This window comes from Rattus norvegicus, assembly GCF_036323735.1.
Source record: "Rattus norvegicus strain BN/NHsdMcwi chromosome Y unlocalized genomic scaffold, GRCr8 chrY_unlocalized_1, whole genome shotgun sequence".
Taxonomy (NCBI): domain Eukaryota; kingdom Metazoa; phylum Chordata; class Mammalia; order Rodentia; family Muridae; genus Rattus; species Rattus norvegicus.
In genome coordinates, this window is record NW_026947367.1 from 1,644,803 (window position 1) to 1,672,400 (window position 27,598).

Consider the following 27,598-nt stretch of genomic DNA (forward strand, 5'->3'; position numbering starts at 1 on the left):
GGAGAAAGTCTGTTTCCTATCTCAGAAAAATTAACTGTTGACACCAGGGACACCGGCAGAATTGTCACTGCAATTTTGACTATTAGAAAGGGACTTATACGGGTTCGGGGTTTAGCTCAGTGGTAGAGCACTTGCCTAGCGAGCGAAAGGCCCTGGGTTCAGTCCCAGCTCTGAAAAAAAGAAAAAGAAAAAAAATATAGAGACTTATAGCAGTCCCACTATAATAGAGATTAATAACCATTGATATAATTTTAGGAATTATTGTAGAATCATTATTAAGACTAAAGAATTCATCTATTTGCCTGTATAGTATCACTACAGACAGTAAAACTTCGTATGACTGCAGAGATCTGCTCCAAAGGGGTGTGCTATTACTCAATGATTGTTATATATGTCTAATAATAACAACAGGAATAGCATTTAATAGCGTAAACTTTCCCAAAATGAATCCCTTACAACTTTGCTTAATAAGGGAGAACCAGTTGTAGATTATAAAATAATCTGAAGCTGTGTATCTCAGGATGATCACCTGCTAGTTATTAGCCTGTCCTGTTATGGGTCCTGACACTTTCTTCTCAGTCTTACATGGTACCTTCTCAAAAACTGACAATCTGATCCATCATAAAACAGGCCTCAAGAGATACAAGATGTTTGAATTAATCCCATGCATCCTATGAGATCACTACAGACTAAGAATGGTATTCAATAACAACAAAAACAACCATAGTCCCACATATACATGGTAGCTGAAGAATGATTTACTCGATGAGAACTTGTTCAAGGAAGAAATAAAGAAAAAAATTAAAGACATTTCAGATTTTAATGAAAATGAAGGCATAACTTGGGAACACAAAAAAGCAATGCAAGAGGAAAACTCATAGCTCTGAGAGCCTCCACAAACAAACAGAAGCTATGATACACTAGCAGTTTGATAGAACACCTGAAATCTCAGAACCAATAAAAATCCAAAGACTAGACAGCAGGAAATAATCAAACTCAGGACTGAAATCAACCAAGTAGAAATGAAAGGAATTATATAAAGAATCAACAAAACCAGGAGCTGGCTCTTCGAAAAATCCAGAAATAGGTAAATCCCTTATATTCAAATTAAAAATAACAAAATCAGAAATGAAATAGAGATATAACCAAAGAAAGTGAGGAAACTCAAAAAATTATCAGATCCTTCTATAAAAGCCTATACTTAACAAGTGGGAATGTAAGGATTCAATGGATAAATTTCTAGAGAGATATAAGGTACCAAAGTTGAATCAGAATCAGATAAACCACCTAAATTCTCCCATAACTTGTAAAGTAGTAGAAGCAGTCATTAAATGTCTCCCAACCAAAAGATCCCAGGACCAGAAAGGATTAGTACAGAATTCTCTCAGACCTTCATAGAATACCTAATACCAATATTCTCCAAACTATTCCACAAACTTGAAATAGAAGGAACACTACGCAATTCCTTCTCTGATGCCACAATTATGCTTACAACTAAAGCAAACAAAGACCGAAAAAAGAAAGAGAATTTCAGACCAATTTATTCATGAATATCCCTGCAAAAATTCTCAGTAAATTTCTTGCTAGTCAAATCAAAGAACACATGAAAACAATGATCCATCATGATCAAGTAGGCTTCATCCCAGAGATACAGGGATGGTTCAATATACAGAACCTGATCACTAATCAAACTAATCCCACTATAAAAACAAATTCAAAGAAAACAAAACAAGCAATCATTTCATTAGATGCTGAGAAAGCATTTTACAGAACATAGCCCTTCATGTTACAAGTCTTGGAAAGATCAGAAATTCAAGGACCATACTGAACTCAATAAAAGCAATATACAGCAAACCAGAGGCCAATATCAAACTAAATGGAGAAAAACTTAATGCAATCCCACTACAATCAGGAACTAGACAATGATAACCACTCTCTCCCTACCTTTTCAATATAGTATTCAAAGCCCTAGCCAGAGTAAACAGAAAACAAATGGATGTAAAGGGATACATATTGCAAAGGAAATTTTCAAAATGTCACTATATGCAGATGTTGTGACCCGACAATTTCCACCAGTGAATTTCTAAGCAGATAAACAGCTATAGCAGAGTGGAAGAGTTTAAAATTGATTCAAACAAATCAGTATCCTGCCTCTGCTCAAAAGAGAAATAGGCTGAGAAAGAAATTACAGAAATGACACCCTTGACAATAGTGAAAAAGCTTATAAAATACCTCTGTGTGACTCTAACCAAGCAAATGAAAGATATACATGACAAGAACACAACTGTCTGAAAAAAATAAATTGAAGAAGATCTCAGAAATTAGAAAGATCTCCCATGTTCATGTATTGGCAGGTTTAATATTGTAAAAATGGCCATCTTGCCAAAAGCAACCTACAGATTCAATGCAATCTCCATCAACATTACAACTGATTTCTTCACAGACATAAAAATGGCAGTTTGCAAATTTATATGGAATAAAAAAAATCCCAGGATAGAGAAAACTATTCTTAAAAATAAAATCATTTGGGGAAATCACTATCCCTGAGCTCAAGTTGTATTACAGAGCAATGGTGAGGAAAAACTGTATTGTATTGGTATTGAGACAGTCAGGTATAAAAATGGAATAGAATGTAAGACCCAAAAATGAACCCACACAGCTATGGCCACTTGATAATTAACAAAGGATCTAAAACCATACAGTGGAAAAAAAAGATAGCATTTTTTAAAAATTGTGCTGTTTCAACTGAAGGGCAGAAGGTAGAAGAATGCAAATCAATCCATTCTTATCTCCTTGTACAAAGCTCAAGTAAAACTGGATTAAAGAACTCCAAATAAAACCAGATACACTGAAACTAATTGATAAAAAGCAGGGGAAAGCCTCAAACAGATTGGTACTGGGGAAAATTTCCTCAATAGAACACCAAAGGCTTTTGTTCTAAGATCAAAAATTGAAAAATGAAACTTCATAAAATTTCAAAGTTTCTCTAAGACAAAGAACACTGTTATTACTTCCATACAGCAACTAACAGATTGGGAAAAGATCTTTACCAATCCTATATCCGATGGAGTGCTAATATCCAATATATACAAAAAAACTCAATAAGCTATCCTCCGGAGAATCAAATAACCCTATTTAATACTGGGCTACAGTTCTAAACAAAAATTCTCAACTGATGAATATTGAATGGATGAGAAGCACCTAAAAATGTTCAACATCCTTACTCATTGGGGAAATGCAAATCAAAACAATCGTGAAATTCTACCTCATACCAGTCAGAATGGCTAAGTCAAAAAAGTCAGGTGACAACAGTCTCTGTCAAGGATGTGGAGAGAAAGGAACACTCTTTCACTGTGGAAATTACAAGCTCTTAAAATCACCCTGGAATCCAGGCTGGAGCTTCTTCAGAAAATTGAACATAGTATTTACTACCTGAGGATCCAGCTGTACCATTGGATGGCATATACCCAAAACTTGCTCCAACCTACAACAAGGACACATGCTCCACTATGTTCAGAGCAGCCTTATTTATAACAGACAGAAGCTGGAAAGAACCCAGATGTCCCTCAAAAGAGGAACAGGTTGATATAATGTGGTACATTTACACAATGGTGTGGTATGCGGCTATTAAAAAGAATGACTTCATGAAATTCATAGGGAAATGGATGAAACTAGAAAATATAATCCTGAGTGACATAACAAAAACACAAATAAATGCACATAGCATGCCCTCACTAGTAAGTGAATATTAGCCCAAGAGCTCATAATATCCACCATAAACTCATATGCACTCTGAAGCTTAACAAGAAAGGACAAAGGGGGATTGCTTCATTAACAATTAGAAGGGGGAAGAAAATTTTCATGGGAGTCAGATGGAGGAATCACCCTGTGTGAGAGAGGGGAGTGAAATAGAAAAATAGGAGATCAGGATAAGATGTTGGAAGAAACAGGGAAAAAAACAGAGGACCAGGAAAATTAGTATAGAGAGAAGGAACAGTTGAGGATGGGGGTAACCTCTAGGATAAACCAGATACTAGGAATGCGACAGGTTCCCTGGACCCAATACTGATGACATTGGCCAACATCAACAATAACACTGAAATTAACATGAAGACACCACCTCCAGTAGATAGACATGGCCCCCAGTGTAAGGATGGGACCACTCACCCATCTCAAATATATTCAGAGTTATCCTGTCTAATGGAAATGCAGAGGGGAAAGTGGGGCAGAGGCTGAAAGAAAGGCCATCCAGAGATCTGCAGACACCAACCTGGACACTGTTGCTGCTGCTGATATGTGCTTGCAAACAGGAGTCTGATATGCCTGTCCTCTGAGAGGCTTTGCCAACACCTGACTGAGACAGATGCAGATATTCACAGCTAACCATTGAACTGAACCTAGACATCCCAATGGAAGATGTAGGGGAAGGGCTGAAGGGGCTGAAGGGGATTGTTATTAGAGATAGAACAACGATATCAATTAACCAGACCCCTCAGGGAACCCATGGACCTAACCACCAACCATTGAATATACATGTTCTGGTACCCTACAAATGTAGCAGAGAATTGCCTCATCTCACATCAGTGGAAGGGGAAGCAGTTGGTCCTTAGTAGCTTGATGTCCCAGAGAAGAGCGAATCTAGAGGGGTGAGGTAAGAACGACTGGGGGTGTTGGGGACGCACGCTCTTAGAGACAAAGAGGAAGAGTATGTGGTGGTGGGGATTATAGAGGCGGACCGGAAAGGGGGCAATATTTGAAATGCAAAGAAATACAATTGTTAATAATAGTAATAATAAAGGCAACTGCATACGATATCAAGACATATTTAGAATTTCAATATATGTGATTAGAGAAAATACTTTCCATTGTGTAGCATACTCAATATTTCAAAAATATCATCACGGAAAGAATATTAAGAGCTTTGGGACAAGAAAAAATAGTGATACATCAAGGCAGAAGCATCACAGTAATATCTGGAACTCAAATGGAATTCTAATATCAATCCCATGCATTCAATGCTCTATACAAATCCTATCACATGTTCATTCCCTAAAAAAATCCACCAGTGATTTTCTAGTCCCTGCAGTCTCTGAGGATCAAGGGTCTGGATCAACCTTTCCCATTCGGTTATGAGGCTCCAAGACACATCACTGCACCACAGATGGCCTCTGGTTAGAGGGATCTACCGTGTTGTAAGTGTCGCTTGACCGCACAGTGTCCTAAGCACCCCTTGCCCTTTCCATTCATGTTGCTCCTTCCCGAATCCCTTGTCTTGGCCCCTGACAGTGGGCACAATAGCAGATAGCACTCTGGACACAAAGGAAGAGATTCGACAGGGTTCCTCCTCATTCAGAAAGCTTGGATGATCGCTCCGCAACTACAAGCAGAAATGACAAGTGAAGCAGCTCCTGACTGCCTGGTGCAGACCTCGCGACTGCCTCTTGCAGAACTCGCTACTGCCCCATGCAGACCTCGCTACTTCCCTGTGCAAACTCGAGGACAGCTCCTCTCGAGCTTTGGATGTTTCCTGAGATCAATGGTCACTCGAGATTTCCCTGCTTTGCCTTCCGGACTTGTCCACAGTTCTCGGAAGATAGAGAGACATACTCAAAGGATACAGCTCAACTGATGCTTACCATGACTCACCACTGGCAAGTACATTCACTGCCCCTTCACATGGTAGTAGCCCATTCGACATTTCTTGTTCAATTTCCTTAAAGACTAAACGACCAGATGTGAGGAGAGAGGCCAGGGACCCTCATCCCGGACTTCACCCTCTGACCATGCACCAACGATTTCTCAGCCTCCACGGCCTGGGAACCCTTCAGTGTCCCCCAAGATGACAACAACACCTGAGTGCAACAGTGGAATCAGTTGAAGGATTCCCAGCCTCCACAGCCTGGAAGCCCATTCAGTGTCCCCCAAGATGATTATAACACCGGACTCCAATGGGGGAAGCATTTTAAGGGTTCCCAGCCTCCACAGCCTGGAAGACCTTCAGTGTCCCCCAAGTGGATTATAACTTCCTACCCCAGTGGGGGAAGCAATTGAACAGCAGAGACCCGAGCGACTTTGAACCTCCCGGACTACTTAGAAGGGCTCGGGACAAGTTCAGATGCCCAAAACCCTATGAAGATCAGAGATTCAAAAAACCTGATGCTCGTGTTACAGAAAACCTGCAGAAACCCAAAGATCATATAAAGGCTTCAGTCAATAAGAGGGACCTAGACTCCAGAAGGGAACTGACAGAGAAGAAGAAATGGACAGTTCCACTTACTCTGAGGGTTTCTGAGGGCATGAGTAATACACTGACCAAGGATAGCAGATCACTGAGAAACCCACTGACTAGGAATATCAGAAGATCTGCTTTACATCCTGCTACCCGAAAAAGAGTGGCCTCATCTAAGTTCCCATTCTTGGTTCTTGGGAAGATGAAAAAAAAAAAAAAGTAAAGAAAAGAAAAGCGGGTTATGTCTACTGGGATTGAGGAACATGTGGACTAGGACGAGTTGGTAGCCAGAGTGCCTGTAACATCTACAAAACACAATACTGGAGAGAATAGTGAAAGACTCAAAGAATATCACACTGTGCCTGGGCCACTTTTTGCTGACTCTTATACTGACAAATTGGGACAGGTACTTTCCCCACACATTCCAGGTTCCCAACATCCTTCCCTATATAGACATGGAGAACTTGGATCTCCCATTTTTCCCCAAGATGTTCCTACCCACCCAGGACTTTCCGGAAATAACCAAATGGTTCCAATGTTCTATAGGGTTATTCCACATTTGCCCAGGTGTCCAAAATTCCTCCCACAGATCCTGAAAGGAAAATCATACATTCTCCTCTTCCAGAGGGAGTATCTTTTTTTCTTCCATCTTTATTAAATTGAGTATTTCTTATTTCCATTTCAAATGTTATTCCCCTTCCAAGTTTCCCCATTAACATTTTCCTAGCCCCTCCCTCTCCCCTTCTATAGGGGTTTTCCTCTCCCGATCCACCCACACATTACTGCCCTTCTCCCAAAAATGCCATTCACTGGGGGTTCATTCTTGGGAGAACAAAGACTTCCCCTTCCACTGGTGTCCCTAATAGGCATTCATTGATACCTGTGAATTTGGAGTTCAGGTCAGTTAATGTATAGGCTTGGGTAGTGGCTTAGTCGGTTGAACCTAGGTTTGGTTGGCATTTTTGTTCAGATGGGGTCTCAAGCCCATTAACTCTTTCAGGCCTTGCTCTGATTCCTTTAGCAGGGGTCGCATTCTCAGTACAGTGGTTTGCTGCTGACATTTGCCTAAGTATTTGCTATATTCTGGCTGTGTCTCTCAGGAGAGATCTACATTTGTTCCTATCAGCCTGCATTTCATTGATTCATCCTTTTTACCTAGTTTGCTGGCTGTATATGTATGGGCCCCATGTGGGGCAGGCTCTGAGTGGGTGTTCCTTCGGCCTCTGTTCTACAATTTGCTTCCCTATTCCCTGACAAGGGTATTCTTGATCCCCTTTTAAAGAAGGAGTGAAGCATTCACATTTTGGTTCTGTGCATCTAGGGTAATTCGAGAATTTGAGCCAATAGCACTTATCAATGAGTGCATACCATGTATGTGATTCTGTGATTGGATTACCTCACTCAGGATGATATTTCCAGTTCCATTCATTTGCCTATGAATTTCATAAAGACATTGTTTTTGACAGCTGAGTAATATTCCATTGTGTAGATGTACCACATTTTCTGTATCCATTTCTCTGTTGAAGGCATCTTGGTTCTTAGCTTCTGGCTATTATAAATAAGGCTGCTATGAAAATAGTGGAGCATGTGTCTTTGTTATATGAAGGTACATCTTTTGGGTATATGCCCGAGAGAGGTATAGCTGGGTTCTTAGGTAGTTCAATGTCCAATTTTCTGAGGAACATCCAGACTGATTTCCAGAATGGTTGGACCAGTCTGCAATCCCACCAACAATGGAGGAGTGTTCCTCTTTCTCCACATCCTCGCCAGCATCTTCTGTCACCTGAGTTTTTGATCGTAGCCATTCTAACTGGTTTGAGGTGAAATCTCAGTGTTGTTTTGATTTGCATTTCCCTTGTGTGTAAAGATGTTGAATATTTCTTTAGGTGTTTCACTGACATTCGATATTCTTCAGCTGTGAATTCTTTGTTTTGCTCTGAACCCCATTTTTCAATAGGGTTATTTGTCTCCTGCAGTCTAACTTCTTGTTTTCTTTGCATATTTTGGATATTACCCTTCTATCTGTTGTAGGATTAGTAAAGATCTTTTTTCTATCTGTTGGTTGCCATTTTGTCCTAAGAACAGTGTCCTCTGCCTTACAGAAGCTTTGCGGTTTTATGAGATGGCATTTGTTGATTCTTGATCTTAGAACATGAGCCTTTGGTGTTTTGGTCAGGAAATTTTCTAAAGTGACCATGTGTTCCAGATGCTTCCCCACTTTTTCTTCTGTTAGTTTGAGTTTATCTGGTTTGAAGTGGAGGTCCTTAATCCAGTTGGACTTTAGCTTTTTACAGGGCAGTAAGAGTGGGCCAATTTGCCTTCTTCTACATACTGACCTCCAGTTGAACCAGCACCACTTGCTGAAAATGCTATCTTTTTTTCCATTGGATGGTTTTGGCTCTTTCTCAAAAATTAAGTGACCATGGGAGTATGGGTTAAGTTCTGGGTCTTCAATTCTATTCTACTGGTTGATTTGCCTGGCTCTGTCTCAATGCCATACAGTTTTTATCACTGTTGCTCTGTAATACTAGAGTTCAGGGATAGTGATTCCCAAGGAAGTCCTTTTACTGTTGATGATAGTTTTAGCTATTCTGTGTTTTTTGTTATTCCAGATGAAATAATGAATTGTACTGTCTAACTCTACGAAGAATTGGATTGGAATTTTGATGGGGATTGGAATTAATTTGTAGGTTGCTTTTGGTATAATGGCCATTTTTACTATATTATTCCTGTCAGTTCATGAGCATGGGATATCTTTCCATCTTCTGAAATCTCCTTCACTTTCTGCAGAGACTTGTGGTTCTGCTCATATGCTCATATCTTTTACTTGCTTGGATAAAGTCACCTTGAGATATTTATATTATTTGGGGCTATTGTGAAGGTTGTCATATGCCTAGTTTCTTGCTCTGCTAGTTTAGCTTTTGTGTAGAGTTACTTTTATACCCAGCCACTTTGCTAAAATTGTTTATCAGGCTCAGGAATTATCTTGTGAAACTTTTGAGATCACTAAGTATACTATCATATCATCTACAAACAGTGCTATTTTTACTTCTTCCTTGCCAGTCTATATACCTTTGACCTCCTTTTGTTGTTTGCTTCCTCTGGCTAAGACATCGTGAACTACATTGTATAAATTGTGAGAGAGTGGACAGCCTTGTCATGTCCCTGATTTTAGTGGGATTGCTTCATGTTTCTCTCCATTTAATTTAATGTTAGCTACTGGTTTGCTGTATATGATTAGGAACGGTCCTTATGTTCCTATAATTTCCAGGACTTTTATCATGAAGTAGTTTTAAATTTTTTCAAATGTTTTCTCAGCATGTAATGAAAGGATCATTGGGTTTTTATCTTTGAGTGTGATTATATAGTGGATTATGTTGATGGTTTCTATATACAAAACCATCCCTGCATGCCTGGGATAAAACCTACATGATCATGATGGATGATTTTTTGATGTGTTCTTGGACTCAGTTTGCAAGACTTTATCGAGTATTTTTGCACCAATATTCATAACGGAAATTGCTCTGAAGTTTTCTTTTTTGTTGGGTCTTTGTGTGGTTTATGTATAAGAGTAATTGTGGCTTCATAAAAGGAATTCGGTAGTGCTCCACCTGTTTCTAATTTGTTGTATAGTTTGGACAGTATTGGTATGAAATGTTCTATGAATATTGGATAGATTTCTGAACTAAACCCATCTGATCTTGGACTCCTTTTATGTTGGGAGGCTTTTAATGATTGCTTGTATTTCTTAACAGTTATTGGTTGTTTAAACGGTTTTTCTGTTCCTGATTTAGCTTTGGTACCTGGCATTTGTCGAGAAAATTGTCCTTTTTCTCCGTATTTTCAAGTTTTCTTGAATATGGGCATTTGTAGGACAATCTGATAACTTTTTTTTTAAATTATTTTTTCAGAGCTGGGGACCGAACCCAGGTCCTTGTGCTTGCTACAGAAGTGCTCTACCATTGAGCTAAATTCTCAACCCCCGATAAATTTTATAATTTGCTCTGATTCTGCTGTTATTTCTCCCTTTCCGTTTATGATTTTGTTATTTTGGAAACACTCTGTGTGCCCTCTGGTTAGTCTGGCTATGGGTTAATGTATCCTGTTGATTTTCTCAAAGAACCAGCATTTGGTTCTCTTCATTCTTTGTATAGTCCCCTTTTTTTCTACTTGGTTGATTTCAGCTCTGAGTTTGATTATTTCCTGCCTTCTACTACACCTGTGAATATTTGCTTCTTTTTGTTCTAGAGTTTTAGGTGTGCTGTCAAGCTGCTGCTGTATGCTCTCCCCTGTTTCTATATGCAGGCACTCAGAGATATGAGCTTTCCTTTTAGTATAGCTTATATTAGTCCCAAAAGTTTGGGTATATTGTACCTTAATTTTCATGAAATTCTAAGAAGTCTTTAATTTCTTTCTTCATTTCTTCCTTGACCAAGTTATCATGGAGTAGAGCATTGTTCAACTTCCATGTATATGTGGGTGTTCTTTCCTAATTGTTATTGAAGAACAGTTTTAGCCCATGGAGTCTGGTAGGATTCATTGGATTATTATTATCTTTCCATATTCTTTTAGGCCTGGTTTTTGATTGATTATATGATCAATTTTAGAGAAAGTGCCATGAAGTGGTGAGAAGTTATATCCTTTTGTTTTATGATAGAATGTTCTAAAATATCTGTTAAGTCCATTTGGTTTATAACTTCTGTTAATCTGTCTATGTCTCTGTTTAATTTCTGTTTCCCTGATCGGTCTAATGATGAGAGTAGGGCATTGAAATCTCCTGCTATTATTATTTGCGGTGCCATATGTTCTTTGAGCTTTAGTAAGGTTACTTTTATGTATGTAGGTGCCTTTGTATTTGGAGCATAGATATTTATGATTTAGAGTTCATCTTGGTGGATTTTTCCTTTGATGAATATGAAGTGTCCTTCCTTATGATTTTTAATGACTTTTGGTTGAAAGTAGATTTTATATGATATTAGAATCGCTACTCCAGCTTGCTTCTTCAGACAATTTGCTTGGAAAGTATTTATCCAGCCTTTTACTCTAAGGTAGTGTCTGTCTTTGTCTCTGAAGTGTGTTTCCTGTAGTTTAAAACGCTGGGTCCTCATTACATATCAAGTTTGTCAATCTGTGTATTTTTAGTGGAAAATTGTGTCCATTGAAGTTGAGAGATATTAAGGATTAGTGATGGTAACTTTCTCTTATTTTCATATTGAAGGTTAGTTTACGTTTGTGTGCTTCTCTTTGTTTTGTTGTGAAAAGATTAATTTCTTGCTTTATCTATGATTTTACCTGACTCCTTGTATTGGGGTTTACCAGTTAGTTTCCTTTGTCTTACTCGATATGTAAAAATATATTGTGTAAATTTGGTTTTGTCATGGAATATCTTGGTTTCACCAGCTATGTTAATTGAGAGTTTTGCTAGATACAGTAACCTGGGCTGGCCTTTATGTTCTCTTAGTGTTTGTATGACATCTGTCCAAGATCTTCTGGGTTTCATAGTCTCTGGTGAGAATTCTGGTGGAATTCTGACAGCTTTGCCTTTATATGTTATTTAACCTTTCCCTTTACTGCTTTTAATATTTATATTTCTTTTGTGAATTTGGTGTTTTGACTTTTATGTGATTGGATTATTTCCTTTTCCATTCCAGTCTATTTGGAGTTCGAGTTCGGTAGGCTTTGTGTACGTTTATGGACATCTCTTCCTTTAGATTATGGAAGTTATCTTTTATAATTTTGTTGAAGATATTACTGTCCCTTGATGTTGGCAGTCTTCACTCTCTTCCATCCTGTTATCTTTAGGTTTTATCTTCTCATTGTGTCCTGGATTTCCTGTATGTTTTGGGCTAGGAGTTTTTTTCAGTTTTACATTATCTTTGACAGTTGTGTCAATGTTTTCTATGGAATCTTCTGCTCATTAGATTATGTGTGCTATCTCTTTTATACTGTTTGTGATTCTAACATCTGTGACTCCTGGTCTCTGTCCTAGGTTTTCCATCTTCAGGGTTGTCTTCTTCTGTGTTTCTTTATTGTTTCTATTTCCATTTTTAATTCCGGGACGGTTTTGTTCATTTCCTTCTCCTGTTTTGTTGTTTTCCCAGTAGTTCTTAAGGTACCTTTTTGTTCCCTCTTTATGGGATTCTACCTGTTTACTTCTGTATTTTTTTACTGTCCTGTATTTTCTTACGGAAGTTGTTTATGAACTTCTTAACATCCCCCATGGTTATGATAAAATGTGAACTTAAATCTAGATCTTGCTTCTCTGGTGTGTTTGGATATCCAGTGTTTGCTTTTGTGGGAGATTTGGGCTCTGAATGAGCCTAAGTAGTCTAGATTACTGTTGTTTGAGTTCCTGTTCTTGTCTCTAGCCATCAGGTTGTCTCTAGAGTTAGCTTGTCTTGCTCTTTATGACAGTGGCTTGACAGTCCTGTATGCTCGTGTGTCAGGACGGCTGTAAACCTGTTTTCCTGATTTCTTTTAGCCAGTTATGGGAACAGAGTATTCTGCTCTCAGCCGAGTAGTTTCTCCTGTCCACTGGCTTTCAGCTCTCCCTGTGGGCAGGAACCAGAAGGAAATTCACATACTTCTCCTAGGTCCTTCTGTGCGGGTGGGGGCACAGAAGGCACAAGGTGTTTCCCTCTTGAGACAGGAATTTGGGGATAGAATAGTATCCTCTGGTTTCCCAGGAGTGTCCGCTCCTCTGAAAGTATAGTTCCCCCACCCTCTGGATTTGTGTGCAGTGAGCTATTCATCCAGTTCATTTCAGATCCAGGCACAGTCTGGGACATGGTGCTCCTACAGTTTTACTCCTCTATATTCCTGGGTCCAGTAGCACTATGCTCTTTTGTCTGGGGCCAGAGATGTGGGTAACAGTGGGAAGACATGGGAGCCTCTTTTCCTTGTAGGCTCAGTATTGTGCACAATACTGGATAATCAGCTCTCTCTCCCACAGCGTCTAGGAGCAGGGAGCTCTGGGCCGGGATGACGAGTTTCAGGAGAAAGCTAGAAACTGGAAGTGCCTGGTCCCAGAAAAGTTCTGCCTTTGCTTGCTCTGAGTCCACCAGTCAGGTCACTTAGAGCAGAAAAGTTGGATTTACCACTGGTCTCAGGCCAGAAGTCATTCCACAGCTGACTTTCAGCTCTCTATGAGAGCCACAAGCAGAAATGTCCTACCCCTACTGCTCCTAGGTCCCTATGCACAGGAGGCCCAGTTGGAGCTAGGTGGTTTTCAGGGGTTTCCACCCCTCTGATGCTCTAAGTCTTCCAATCCCATGAGATTTGGGTGTAGGATGCATTTTGGACTAAACCAGATAAAGATGCAGTTTGGACTGCAGGGCTCCTGTACTTTGACTCCTACTCTATTCATGTATCCAGAGGCACTGTGCAGTTTCCTCTTGGGCTAGGGATGTCAGCACAGGTGGACAGAAGTGGCAGTCTCTCCTTCCCTGAGGTCCCAGTATTGCCCACTCTTCTGGGTGATCAGCTCTCTGTCACACAGAGATTCCAGAGGAGTTTCAAATGTTCATTCCCTATCCTGTAGGTCTCTAATCATTCCAATTCTCCTCCAAAGTGTGATGGACAAGACCCCTCTGGTCAAGGGGAGGTACAACAGGCCCCATCAGAAAAAGAGGGCTGCAAAACTACTTCTCTTAAAGGTAATCTCAGTGATTATTCATATTCCACAAATGGATTAATACATGCCCCCTCTCCACCGGAGACTTTAATACCGTTGATAGCTGCCAAAGCAGGGCAGAGAGCTATGTCCAATCCGAAAGACAGTCAAAGATGTCCCCAATCTACATCAAAGTGCCTAATGCTATCTGCTTAGGGTAAAGCGAATTTTAAACCTGATTCTGCTGAAAAAGGGGGTTTCAGAACATCCCTATTAAACCAAGAGGAACTTAAAAGCCCTCCACTATTAAAAATGAGATTAAATCATCACTTATGGTCCAGAGTGACAAAATGCAGTCACAAATCCCAAAGTGAAACTCATAACGCACATACCAGCCCAAGCAGAGACAAAACTTTCTGCATGTACAACATTAGATCAAGGACCATTGACAATTTCAGAAGGGGCTCTTCAGTGTTCCATACGCAAGCAAGATGTGGTAGAAAATTCTAAGTCCACCAAAGGAACTCTTGTGCCTTCAGCATATAAAAAATATGATCTAGCACCCTCACCATCTCCCCCAGTACTTACAATGTCACTATACAACAGAGAATTATTCAAATATCCTCTACCACCGAAAAGGTCCCTCCTGACTTGTCATCAGGCCCAAAAGAACCAAGTTTATCACAACACACAGTCAATGAGCCATGCAGACTCCATATTTATACAAAGTGCAGAGAAGATACAACATCCCCTACCTCCTCAAGGGACTCTAGGTCATTCTGTCCTGTAAGGAGAGGCTCCAAATTTTTCCACATATACAGCAGAGATGCTAGCATTTCCCAAAACTTAGCAGAATTCTCTGAGTAGTACTATATCTCTTAAAGAGACTGTGAGAGAAGAAACATCTAGAAAAGGAGTTCTACCCACAGCCACATATGTAGAAATGGCTTGCCGATGTGACACATGTACAAAAGATGTTCTAGGACATATTCCATCTGTAGAGAAGGTTATGGATTCAACCATATATGAACCAGGAGTGGGGGAACATGATAACGAAATACCAGTGTCTGTACCATCCTCAACAGCTGAGGAAAGGGATTGCTTGGATTGCATTTGTGCAAAAGAATGGATATGACCTCTGCTAACTTCACAGGTGTCTATACGAACTTCTTAATCTCCTCAAGCTCAGCCAACATCCACAAACACAAAAGACGCTACAGACTCTTCCAAATATTCCCAAAGGGTATCCAGTCCTTCTTTATACCCACAAGCAGACCCAGAACATCTGCAAAATACTTCTAAGGCTCTGGATTTTACCTTATCTCCTGAAGGTGCCTTCGAAGCCGTTTTGCCTATCAAGCAGGCTAGGGAACCTGACACTTCTATATGAAAGTCTGATTCCATTTCTCCCGCAGAAGAAAATTTTCTTGGAACTTCCACAATTACACAATGATGTGTAGAAACATCCTTATCTGCTCATGAGGCTCCCAGATCTTTCACATATGTCCATGATGCTCTAGAAGAAGTCATATCTTCAGAGGTAGCTCTAATACCTAACCACCATTCTGATGTCACAGTCAGGATTTCTACACATATACATGATACATTAAGACCTTCCTCATCTGAGAAGGATGTCTGAGGATCTACTGCACCTGAACAGCATGCTTTACACCTATCCCTGTCTACCCAAGTAGATTTATATCACATGTGCACTCTGGGAAGAAATAGATTGCATTCTCCCTCTACCATAGTGGACCATAAGCATCCAGTCTCTAGAAACACAGGGTTAAGATTTGATCCTTCGGATAGAGTCTTGAGAACTTTCTCCTCTGAGGAAGACAGTTGTGAATTGGGATATTGTGTCATCTTCTGGAAACAAAGAGACACCAAAAGATACAACTACTCCTCAGGTGAGTCCCACACATTCTCCATCTGTCCATAGGCCCTTTGAATTTTCCAAAAATGACGAAGGAATTTTGGAAAGTTGCCAATCCTTACAAGGGCATACTGGACATTCCATATTGTCCCAAGGTGCTCAAGAAACTCACTTTTCTACCAAAATGCATGTTCACGGTCTGCCCAGGGTTTCAGGGAATTTCTTCACACTACTCTAGGGCTCCAGTAAGTGTTGTCCATGCTCAAAGTGATTTGTCATTGTGCAAATTAGACTTCAAAATTACAAAAGCTTTTTTTATATTTTCAAAGGTCTGAGGGAAAGTCCACATCGAAAAATATCTTTTAGACCTTGTGCCATCAGCCCAAGTATATCAGAAATATTCCATGTCTTCTAAAGCATCCAAAAATCAATCTGGCTTAGCAGTCTTCCTCGGAAACATTTACCATCAGCCGTACAATCCCCAGGACCAATGAAATAAAAAAGGGGTATCTAGAAACTTTACCATCTGCCCAAAGGTCTTTAGAATGTTCAGCAACTTCTCCAAGATCACAGTTAAACCAGAGATCAAAAAAACTAAAGCCATCTTCCCAGGGTGTTTTCCCAAGAACCACATGTTTCTTTTTTCTTTTATACCAAGACAAAAGACCAGCTTCCTTCTCCCCATCTCTGATCTCTTAATCCTGTTTGTTCACCCTCCCAAATGGCTCTTTACTCTGAATTAGAGGCCAATCAGTAAACCATAGATATATGGAAGGAATATCTGAGAGACAATTGCTGACGAAGCAACACTTTTTCGTCACAGAAGAAGCTAGGGCTCTCCAGGATACAAGGGATTTTTCGTGGAGGGCCTAATGATGAGGTCACTGAGAACTGCCATGGCCTACCTGCTAAACAGCTTTCCTTACATTGACCAGTTTCAAGTGTGCCCTTTCCAGTAGTGTCCCCTTTGACACAGGGTAAAACTTCACATGCTACATCTCTCTAAAGCTAGAGATTTCTCTGCTTCATTAGTGGTCACATGCTCTGAATGGAGAAAGTTAGGCAAGGGCTTAGCATGGGTAGAAAATATCTAGGAACAAGGAGTGAAGGAGATTCTTCTGGAGATTAATTTCATTCCCACGTCCAATCCTGTGAAATACAATTCAAATCCCTAGGTTTTCTCAGTTTCCCATGTGCCAATATTTTCCCTACAGACCTTTAATTTACTGGATATTTTGTTACATTTTTTGATTGTACATTCATTGACAGGGGACATTCTATATATTCCTGCATGAGTACTCAAAAATTTCATTTTTCGAATTCCATTTTTTGCAATAAATTTGGTAAACAAACTTGACCCAGCTATAGCGTGAATATAACAGTGGAAATATTGTGTACTACCTCAAATGATCAACTCCCAAATCATTATAATATCCAAAGATTAACAGACATCAGTTAAGCAAAGACAACAATGACTATAGAATGCAGTTCTATAGTTCTATTACATATCTTTTCTCTAATATCTATCTTCCTGTATTCCCAGGGCAAGACATGAGAGTTTTTCAGTCCAAACGTCAGTTTCAGGGGGATGTGCAGCAAAATGTATTGCTTGAGGTCCAGTGAAACCTCAACTTCAGCAGGTTCATAAGAACAGGAAGGAATCTATTTGGCATTGTCATTTGTGGATCCTATATTCTTGACCTAATTGCACAGAATCCATGTAAATATTCCACTAAAATTCATAGTTGTAGGAGCCATTTTATATATATATATATATAAAATCAGGCACCAAAACTGGATAAGATTGATGAAGCTAAAATGTGCATTCTGCCAATAAACAGTTATAGATCTTTCATTAGAGAGACAGCCAGAGCATGTCAAATACAGAAGTGATTGCTAGTGGCAAACCAGATAACTGAAAAAAGACCCCTTGTTTGTAGATGTTGAGAAAGGATTTGAAGAACTGAATGGACTTTCAACCAAATAAGAAAAACAAGTTCAACTAACCTGAGCTTTCTGGTACTAAACCAATATTCAAAGACTGTTTATAGACAGACTTATGGCTCCAACTGCATATGTGGCAGAGTATGGTGATTTTGGGCATCAGTGATAGGATAAGCCCTTGGTTCTCCCTAGTTTTTATTGCTAGTTCCAGGGAATGTCAAGGCTCAGTAAAGGCGTTATAGAAGAAGGGTAAGAAGACCAGTTAGGAATCTTATGGACAAGAAACTGGGAAAGAAAATAACATTTGAAATGTAAATATAGAAATACCCATTTAAAAATGCTATAAAATTTGCTAAAAAAATAAAAAAAAAATTAAAGAAAGAAAAGAAAAGAAAATTAGCAGCTAATCAGACCTATTGGCTCAGTAATCCAAATGGTCCCTATCAGGGAATTATAGTCAGAATAATACTAGTGGAAAGTCTGAGGTGATGAAGTCCAAATTTGGAGCAATTCTCTCTCTCAAATACCAGTATCAGAACATACTGCTCTATAAGTATCCAAATAATTGAGTAATTTCCTCTGAGCTGAGGATACAATACATGTTTTTTACTTCTTCCTTAGGACCATTTTCTTCTGGGCAGAAAGAATAAAAACGATGAGTTCTAAGGAAAAGAACAGTGTCCTTCACAACACCTGGCCTTTTGGATAAAGATATTAATGATATAAACTCTCTGACTTCCAGGAACCATTAGAAGCAGGGAAGTCAGGATGCTTCTGATAGGCTCCAGCACCTGAATTTCGTATGTGGAGGGCTAAGGTCATGTCTGTGTCTCAAGTGAATATACTCAACTCCTACCAAGGACTGAGATTTCCCATAATCCATGCATATCTTCCTTTTTTTATACCAAGACAGAAGGCCAGCTTTCTTTTCCACACCTCTGATTTCTTCATCCTCTTTGTCCTCCCTCCTAAATGGCCCTTTACACTGAATTAGCAGCCAATTAGTAAACCCTATATGTACTGAAGGAATATTGGAGAGGTACATTGAATAGATTCAAGAATGTGATTTGCAGGTGTGTCTCCTATGACACAGTGGAAACCTGTACGTACTACAAACTTCATCTCTCTAAGTCTAGATACTTCTCTTTCCTGTATTAGTGTTTACATGGTCTGAATGGAGAAAGTTATTCAGGGGCTTGGCATGAGTAGAAAACATCTAGGAACATAGGATGGAGGAGATTCTTCTGGATCATAATTCTATTAATAGGTCCATTCCTGTGATATACAGTTCAGTTTCCTAGGTTTTCTTTGTTTCCCAAAAACCTGTATTTACCCTACAGACCTTTAATTGAGTGTATATTGTATTTCATTTTCTATTTGAACATTCTTTGATTGGGGAATTTATATATATATAAATATATATATATATATATATATGTGTGTGTGTGTATATATATATATATGTGTATATATATATATTATATACGTATATATATTCTGGAATATATATATATATATATATATATATATATATATATATATATTTATGTGTGTGTGTGTATATATTCTGGAATATATATATATGTATATATATATATATTCCAGAATGTGTTATCAAATAATCTGTTTTCCAATTCCATTTTTTTTCATTGATTTTGGCAACAATGTGGGTCTAGCAATAGAATGAATATAACAATGTAAATATTGTCTACCTACTTCGAATGATAAACTCCCAAATGCTTATTTTATCCAAAAAATAGCAGATATCAATAAAACAAAGGACAACATTGACTATAGAATGTGGTTCTATTTCCAATTAAGTATCAGTTCTCTCATATCTACCTACCTGTGTTCCCACCATGATTATTTCTTCAGGCCATACATCATACTTAGGAGGATGGGCAGTGAGAGGAATGGCTTGAGGTCCAGTTAAACATCAACCTCAATAGGTTCCTAAGAACAGGAGTGAGATTATTTGCCATTGTCATTTGTGGATTCTACATTCTTTAGCTAGTTGCGCAAAATCCATGCTAAAATTCTACCTAACCTCATTGCTGTAGGAGACACCAAATATATATATTTGAATATATATATATATATATATATATTCAAAACTAGATATGAGTGATGAAGCTATGAAGTGCATTCTGCCAGGTACCGGATATAGCTCCTTCCTAAGAGAGACAGCTAGAGCATATCAAATACAGAAGTGAATGCTAGTGGCAAACTAGTTTACTGACAACTGATATGTTGTTGGTAGATTTTGAGAAGGGATTACAAATGCTGTGTAAGTGAGGGTTCTGAGGGTACCTGGAAGAGAATGTGGGACAAAGGACCAAAGAAGGATGCCAAGACAAGAGTCTGAAAAAGGCGTCAATTTTATTTTTCTCCAAGGCTGAATTTATACCATAAGAGGGTTAACAGAGGGAGGTGGAACTAAGAAACATTTACGCAGGGCAAAACACATGATTTGTTTGGTCACGGATTGATGTTGAAAGGATGGTACAGAGTTTACAGGTTTGTCATATTATTAATCAGCAGGACAACATTACCATATTTTTATTTTCTTGACCACCAGATTTGTATTAGTCTTCTGCAGCTGACTGGGGATTTTCCATGAACCCAGTCATACTTAATACTAATCATAATAATAACATCTACAATGGAGGGCTTCAAGGGAATTGCAACCAACATCTCCAATTTACATATATTCAAATGTAAAAGTGACCAGTGCCCATGCATGTACTGGAATGCACCCCTTGGAAACTGCGTCTGTCTAACTTGGGGTGTTATTTGTCACATGGCCAAGAGAATCTTGTAGCCAGGGCCCATCATGGGATAAGGCAGCAGCTAATGTTGGCCCTCCTGTCTTAGGCCATTTATTCATGAATATATCATTCTCTATCCATCAATGACTGTCCAGCTCTTCACGCAGGGGTGAGAATTTTTTGGTTTTTCAGCAAAGGCATCAGGACAGTAGGCAAAAAAGAATGATGGCCTCATTTGACTGAGGAACAAAAATGTCCTTCCCTGGACTGGGATGGAGATTTGTAGGTGAACTTGACCCTCATCAAAGCATCGTCGATAGTTAGCCTATGATAATATAAGTGAATAGGTTTTGTTGTTATATTATCTCCCTGTTACTTAACAAGGATGATAAATGATTAAATGTCCAAGGGCCAAAATATATAAGCAAAAGACAAGGAGATAAATAGGTATCCCATGCATGTCCAATAAGGAATAAGCAAACCCCAAATAATTAATGTACAGCATCATTAACTGAAAAATAAATAATGTGTTGATACATAAAAGGAAAAATAGCATGCTGATTGACATTTTTTAAAGTCTCAAAATAAATCAAATAGACAATACAATTTGGGTTCCTGCAACAATCATAATTGCATTATCCAAAAAGTCAAATCCTATGAATGGTATTGCATTTTTGAAGAATACATAATTTAGCTGTCCTGGAGTGGGTGTTAGGTTTCTCATTCTTCTTGAAGCGATGCAGTTCTTTGAGGAAGCAGGTCCTTTGAGTGGAATGCAGGCTGTAGATGAAGTCGCGTGTACCTTACGCCATGTTAAGTGCCTCGCTGGGCTCCTTCTTTGGATCTTTTTGCCCAAAAGCAGGTCAGTAAGAATGCACTGTATCTTTTAACAATTTTAAAGTAATTATAATCTCTGTATCAACCTCTGATTGAAACGTTCTAAGACCCCAAGTATATCAATTTAATATTTAGGGGAATGTACCATCCCTTGTTTTAAAATTAGTACCTTCAGAATGTGAATCTGGGACATCCATATTAGCAGGATGGGATATATTTTAAGTCAAATTACACAGTGTCTTGGGTGATAAAATTCTTAAGAACAGCGGTGAGGTGCCAGGCAAGAATGCTAGGGGGTGACCTGGTGAGAGCACGTGGAACAACCAGATAGGTGACAAATAGCATTCAGTCATACAGCTAAATGGGCCAGCTTTCTTGGGGCAAAAAGGCCAGCCCATAATCAGGCACAAGCTTTGTGCCTGTGAAACAAAAATGAGAGCAGAGTGGCAGCTGGTTTGTTACCGGCTGTCTCTCTGGACTTTGATTGTCCTGAGCTCAGCTCAGCTCCTTAGAGTCAGCTCAGTGGCTCTGCCTATCAAGAGACCCAGCCTCTGAAGGACACTAGGCTTCCAGTAAGAATTAATAACAAAAGGATAGAGAGATGGTTAAGAACTGAGTGCTAGATGCCAAGTGGCTGATAAAATAATTGTATGGTTCGTCTACTTTAAGGGGGAAGTTTCTTCCAGGCTGTCATACATGCTAGATGACCTTGCGCCAAAAGACCAGGAGAAAATAGCATTTGAGAATTGAAGGGGGGCTTGCCCAGGGGGTGTTATCCGATTGAAGCCTCAGATATCATAGAGTAAACTATAGTTACAGGCAATTGGTTTTAAGGACGCTTTCGGCTACCATTCCTGAGGCATTGGTCACAATTGTGTTGGGTTTCCGGACTCTTACAACCAATAAATAGATTACTAACATTGGAGTACTGATCTTTAATAGAAGTATAGCCCTCCAAGGACTTCAGTGGTAGCCGTTCACCAAGCCGCCTCACTGAGTTAGAGGGCCATGAAAAAGAAAACATTGATCCTGACCGTGGCCACAGCCTCCAGTTGGAGTAAGCTGAAGAGCCGGTGCTAAGACTTTCTCCACTTGTCATCCTAGAGTAAAGCCTTTTCTGTCTGGCACAAAGAAGTTCCTCACAGTCTGCTGCAGACTCTTTCTGAAACTATTTTCGGGACTACCCTGATTCCCAACCTGGGGCATTTTGACCACAGGGGTAAGAACTGACTGCTGCAGGAATAGGATCAGAGGCACTGTGTATGTCAATGATGACTAACAAGGAAGGTGACTTAATGCTGAAGACCAACTCCTCACTTGCAATAGGGCCAGCAGATAAGGCAGGTTCCCTGGCAGAAAACAATTTCTCTCAAGCAAATTATTTCCAAGTTAAGCACCAAGTAGACCAAGTAAAACTTCTTGAGAAAGAAAGCAAACAGTTCCATGATTTCAAACACTATCATCAGTCCAAGTCCAAAAATGAAACAACAGCCAAAAAAGACACTCGACAATACCAAAGAAAAAAACTAGACAAACAAGACCAAGAAAAAGCATTCTATAAGTGAATTCCACAGATGCCCATTACCTTCAATACCTGGCCCAAAATGCAGCTTAACCTTAGCTGTTTCTGGGATGAGGCAGAACATCTGATCCCACCTCCCAATGTGACTCTAGAGTGTCCTCTATATTCCTTTCTCCTCCTAGAGCATCCTCTCTGGCCTGTGACAACAAGCAAGTCGACCTGTCACAGCCATAAGCCCCTTACAGGACCAATAGCGACCACCAAGTGGACTCTAAAACTTCTCCAGTTGGGACTCAAACCCTTCAGACAGCAGGGGCATACAACACAAGTCAGCATGAAACAAAGGCGAAACATGACACAGAGACAAAACAGAAAGTAACACAGAACACAAAACACAGACTTGCTCAAGCTTACCTCTGATCTCTTAACCAATTGTGGTCTGGAGGGAGCACAGTCCCTGTGATGCACCAAAGTGCTTTAAGACCCCATAGCCCTATTCTTTGTGTCCTGAATGACTCTCTGTGTCCTGTCACAAAAGATGAGAGTAGAATGCTTGTCCCATCACTCAGCAATAGCTCTGGGAGGGGGTTAGGGGTGGGAGCCAAAGGTCCAAGAAGGAGCAAAGTCTTCCACAAACAAAGAAGACAGACCAGCCTATTAATAGGGAAAGACTTTCTCCTCCAGGACACCTTCAAAGAGCCACAACTTGGGTGCCTTTTGTAAGTGAGAGATCAGAGGGTGCCTGGAATAGAATTGGGACAAGGGTTCTTGGGATAAATAATGACGTTAAGACAGGAGTCTGACCAGGGCGGCAATTTTATTTTCCTCCAAGGCTGAATTTATACCATAACAGGGGTAACAGAGGGCAGGGAAAAGTAAGAAACATTTACCCAGGATCAACATACAATACTGGTGTGGTCAGGTAATAAGGTGATGTTCACAAAGTATCAGAAATGTCACAGGTTTGTCATATTATTAGTCAGCAGGACAACTTTAAAATAGTATTATTTTTTCTTTACCACCAAATGTGTATTACTATTTTGCAGCTTGGTGGGGATTTTCCATGAAAATAGTGATAGTAAATTCTAACCATAATAATATCATCAACAGTGGAGGGCATCAAGAGTGTCGCTCCAAACAGAACTGAAGGGGCTTTCAACTACATAAGAAAAACAATGCCAAAGAACCAGAGATTTCTGGTACTAACCCAATATTTTGTGCATGGACAGAATTATGGCTCCAACTGCATATGTAACAAAGGATGACCCTGTGGGGCACCAATAGAAGGAGAAGCCCTTGGTCTTTCCAGGTTTGACTCCCAGTTCAAGGGAATGTCAAGGTTTAGTATGGGAGGTTATAGAAGAAGGGGAGAGGGGTCAGATAGGGCTCATATTGACAGGAAACTGGGAAAGAAAATAACATTTGAAATGTAAATATAGAAATATCCAATTAAATGAGCAATGAATTTTGCCAAAAAATAAAAAAAAAAATGGAAGAAGTAAAAGAAACTGCTACCTAATCTCACCTATTGAAATCTAAAGGGTTACTGTAAGGGAATGGTAATCAGAGTAATACTAGTGAAAGACTGATGATGAAATCTCAACTAGAAGCACTTCTCTCTCCCAGATATCAGTGTCAGACACAAAGTGCAATATAGGTATCCAAACCATGGAGGAGTTTTCTCTGAGCTAGGTACACAATTCCTGTCTCTCCCTTTTTCCTTAGGACCTTTTTCTTCTTTTCAAAAGGAGTAAAGTCCATGAGCTCTCAGGAAATCAACTGTGCCCTTCCCAACCCTTGGCTTTGGGAATAAAGAAATTAATGATATAAACTCTCTGACTTCCAGGAACCATAAGAACAGGGAAGTCCAGATGCTTCTGAGAGGCTCACAGCTCTTGATTCCCATATGTGGAAGGGTCAGATCAAGGCTTTCTGTTCAGGGAACACACTAAACACCTACCCAGGATTCACTGAGCTCTCCAGTGGACCATGTATTTCTTCCTTTTTTATACCATGACAGAAGGGCAGCTTCCTTCTCCTCATCTCGGATCCTTTCATCCTCTTTGCTCTCCCTAAAAAATGGCTGTTTACTCTGAATTAAAGGCCAGTTACAAACCCTAGATGTACTGAAGGAATATCTGAGAAGCAGGTGGTGTCACAACAACACTTCTGACCTCACAGAAGGAGCTAGGGCTCTCCAGGTTACAAGAGATTTTTCGGGAAGGACCTAATGATGATGATGTCACTGAGAACCTCCATGTCCTACCTGCTGAACAGCTTTCCTTATATTGACCAGTTTCAAGAGTGCCTTTTCCAGGAGAGTCTCTTGTGACACAGTGGAAACCTTTACATACTCCATCTCTCTAAATCTAGAGAATTGTCTTGTCTTCATTAGTGGTTACATGCTACTACCCAAAGACTATACATGAACTAACCCGGGACTCCAAAATCATTGGTATCACTGAATGCCTAGTAGTGGCACCAGTGGAAGGGGAAGACTTTGGTCCTCCCAAGACTAAACCCCCAGTGAAGGAAAGTAATATGGGGGTGGATCGGGTTAGGAACACCCCTATAGAAGCTGAGTGGGAAGAGCTAGGAAAATGTTAACCTATAACCTAGAAAGGGAATAACATTTGAAATGTAAATAATAAATTTGCAAGTTAATGAAAATAGAAGAAAAAAAAACACTCCGTCTGGAAGAGGAGAACATATGATTTTCCGTTAAGGATCAATGGGAAGAATTTTGGACACCTGGACAAATGTCGAAAAACCCTATTGAATATTGGAAACATTTGGTTATTTCCGGAAAGTCCTGGGTGGATAGGAACATCTTGGGGAAAAATGGGAGATCCAAGTTCTCCATGTCTAGATAGGGAATGATGTTGGGAACCTGGAATGTGTGTGAATATTACCTGGCCCAGTTTGTCAGTAGAAGAGTCAGCAGAAGGTGGCCCAGGTACAGTGTGGTTTTCTCTGAAACTTTCACTGTTCTCTCCAGTACTGTGGTTTGTAGATGTTGCAGGCACTCTGGCTACCAACTCGTCAATGTCCAGATTTTTTCAAACCCAGTAGACATAACCCGCTTTTTTTTTTTTCATCTTCCCAAGAATGGGCAATAAAGATGAGGCCACTCTTTTTTCTAGTAGCAGGATGTAAAGCAGATCTTCTGGTATCCCTGGTCAGTGTGTTACTCAGTGATCTGCTATCCTTGGTCAGTGGATTACTCATGCCCTAAGGAACCCTCAGAGGAAGTGGAACTGTCCATTTCTTGTTCTCAGTCAGTTAACTCTTGGGGTCTAGGGCCCTCTTACTGACTGAAGCCTTTATATGATCTTTGAGTTTCTATAGGTTTTCTGTAACACGAGCATCAGGTTTTTTGAATCTCTGGTCTTCATAGGGTTTTGGGCATCTGAACTTGTGCCGAGTCCATGTAAGTAGTCCTGGAGGTGCAAACTTGCTCGGGTCTCTGCTATTCAAGTGCTTCCCCCATTGAGGAATGATGTTGTAATCTGGTTCGGGGACACTGAAGGCAGTCTCAGGTGGCATAGGCTGGGAACCCTTCAAGTGCTTCCCCCATTGGAGTCCGGTGTTATAATCTGCTTGGGGGGACACTGAAGGGGCTTCCAGGCTGTGGAGGCTGGGAAATCGGCAGTGCATGGTCAGAGGGTAAAGTCCCGGATGAGGCTCGCTGGCCTCTCTCCACACATCTGGCTGTTTAGTCGTTAAGAAAATTGAACAAGAAATCGTGAATGGGCTACTACCACGTAAGGGGCAGTGAATGTACTTGCCCAGAGGTGAGTCTTGGTGAACATCAGTTGAGCTGTATCCTTTGAGTATGGGTCTCTCTCCCGAGAACTGTGGACAAGTCCAGAAAGAAAAGCAGGGGAATCTCGAGTGAACCTTGATCTCAGGAAACAAAGTTGGATAGGGGCTGTCCTCGAGTTAGCACGGGGCAGTAGCGAGGTCTGCACGGACCAGTTGCGAGGTCTGCACCGGGCACTTGCGAAGTCTCCACGGGGAAGTCGCAAGGTCTGCATGGGGCAGTTGCGAGGTCTCCAAGGGGCAGTCTCGATGTCTGCACGGGGTAGTGACAAGGTCTGCTGGGGCAGTCACGAGGTCTGCGTGGGGCAATAGCGAGGTCTGCACGTTGCAGTCGCGAGGTCTGCACGGACCAGTCAGGAGCTGCCTCACTTGTCAGTATTTGTAGTAGCGGCGCGATCATCCAAGCTTTCTGATTGAGGAGGAACCCTATCGACTCTCTTCCTTTGAGTCCAGAGTGCTATCTGCTCTCTGTCAGGGGCCGAGATAAGGGATTCTGGAAGGAGCAACATGAATGGAAAGGGAAAGGGGTGCTTAGGACATTGTGCGGTCAAGCGAATATTACAACAGGGTAAATCGCTCTAACTGGAGGCCATCAGTGGTGCAGTGATGTGTCTTGGAACATCATAAGCAAATGGGAAAGGCTGATCCAGACCCTTGCTCCTCAGAGACTGCAGGGACTAGAAAATCACTGGTTGACTGTGTTACGGAATGAACATGTGAGGATGTGAATAGAGCATAGAATGCATGGGATTGATATTAGAATTCCATGTGACTTCCAGGTGTTACTGTGATGCTTCTGCCTAGATGTATCACTATTTTTTCTTGTCCAAAAGCTCTTAATATTCTTTCCAATATGATAGTTTTTAAATATTGAGTATGCTACACAATGGAATGTATTTTTTCTAGTCACATGTATTGAAATTCTAAATGTCTCTTGATATCTTACGCAGTTGCCTGGCTAGAAATCCTGGGATGCTTTCAATACTGG

General features: G+C 40.2%; 1 long non-coding RNA gene across 1 annotated transcript in view; it reads right to left on the reverse strand.

The window, feature by feature from the left end:
* The window catches only part of LOC134484546 (uncharacterized), a 33,546-nt gene extending 8,597 nt beyond the window's left edge, over positions 1-24,949 (reverse strand). The window contains exons 1-2 of the long non-coding RNA XR_010061987.1: positions 24,749-24,949; positions 19,508-19,614 (exon numbers count right to left, since the gene is read on the reverse strand). This is a non-coding gene — a long non-coding RNA (uncharacterized LOC134484546). The remainder of the gene's footprint in view (positions 1-19,507; positions 19,615-24,748) is intronic.
* Between the last annotated feature and the right edge of the window lie 2,649 nt (positions 24,950-27,598).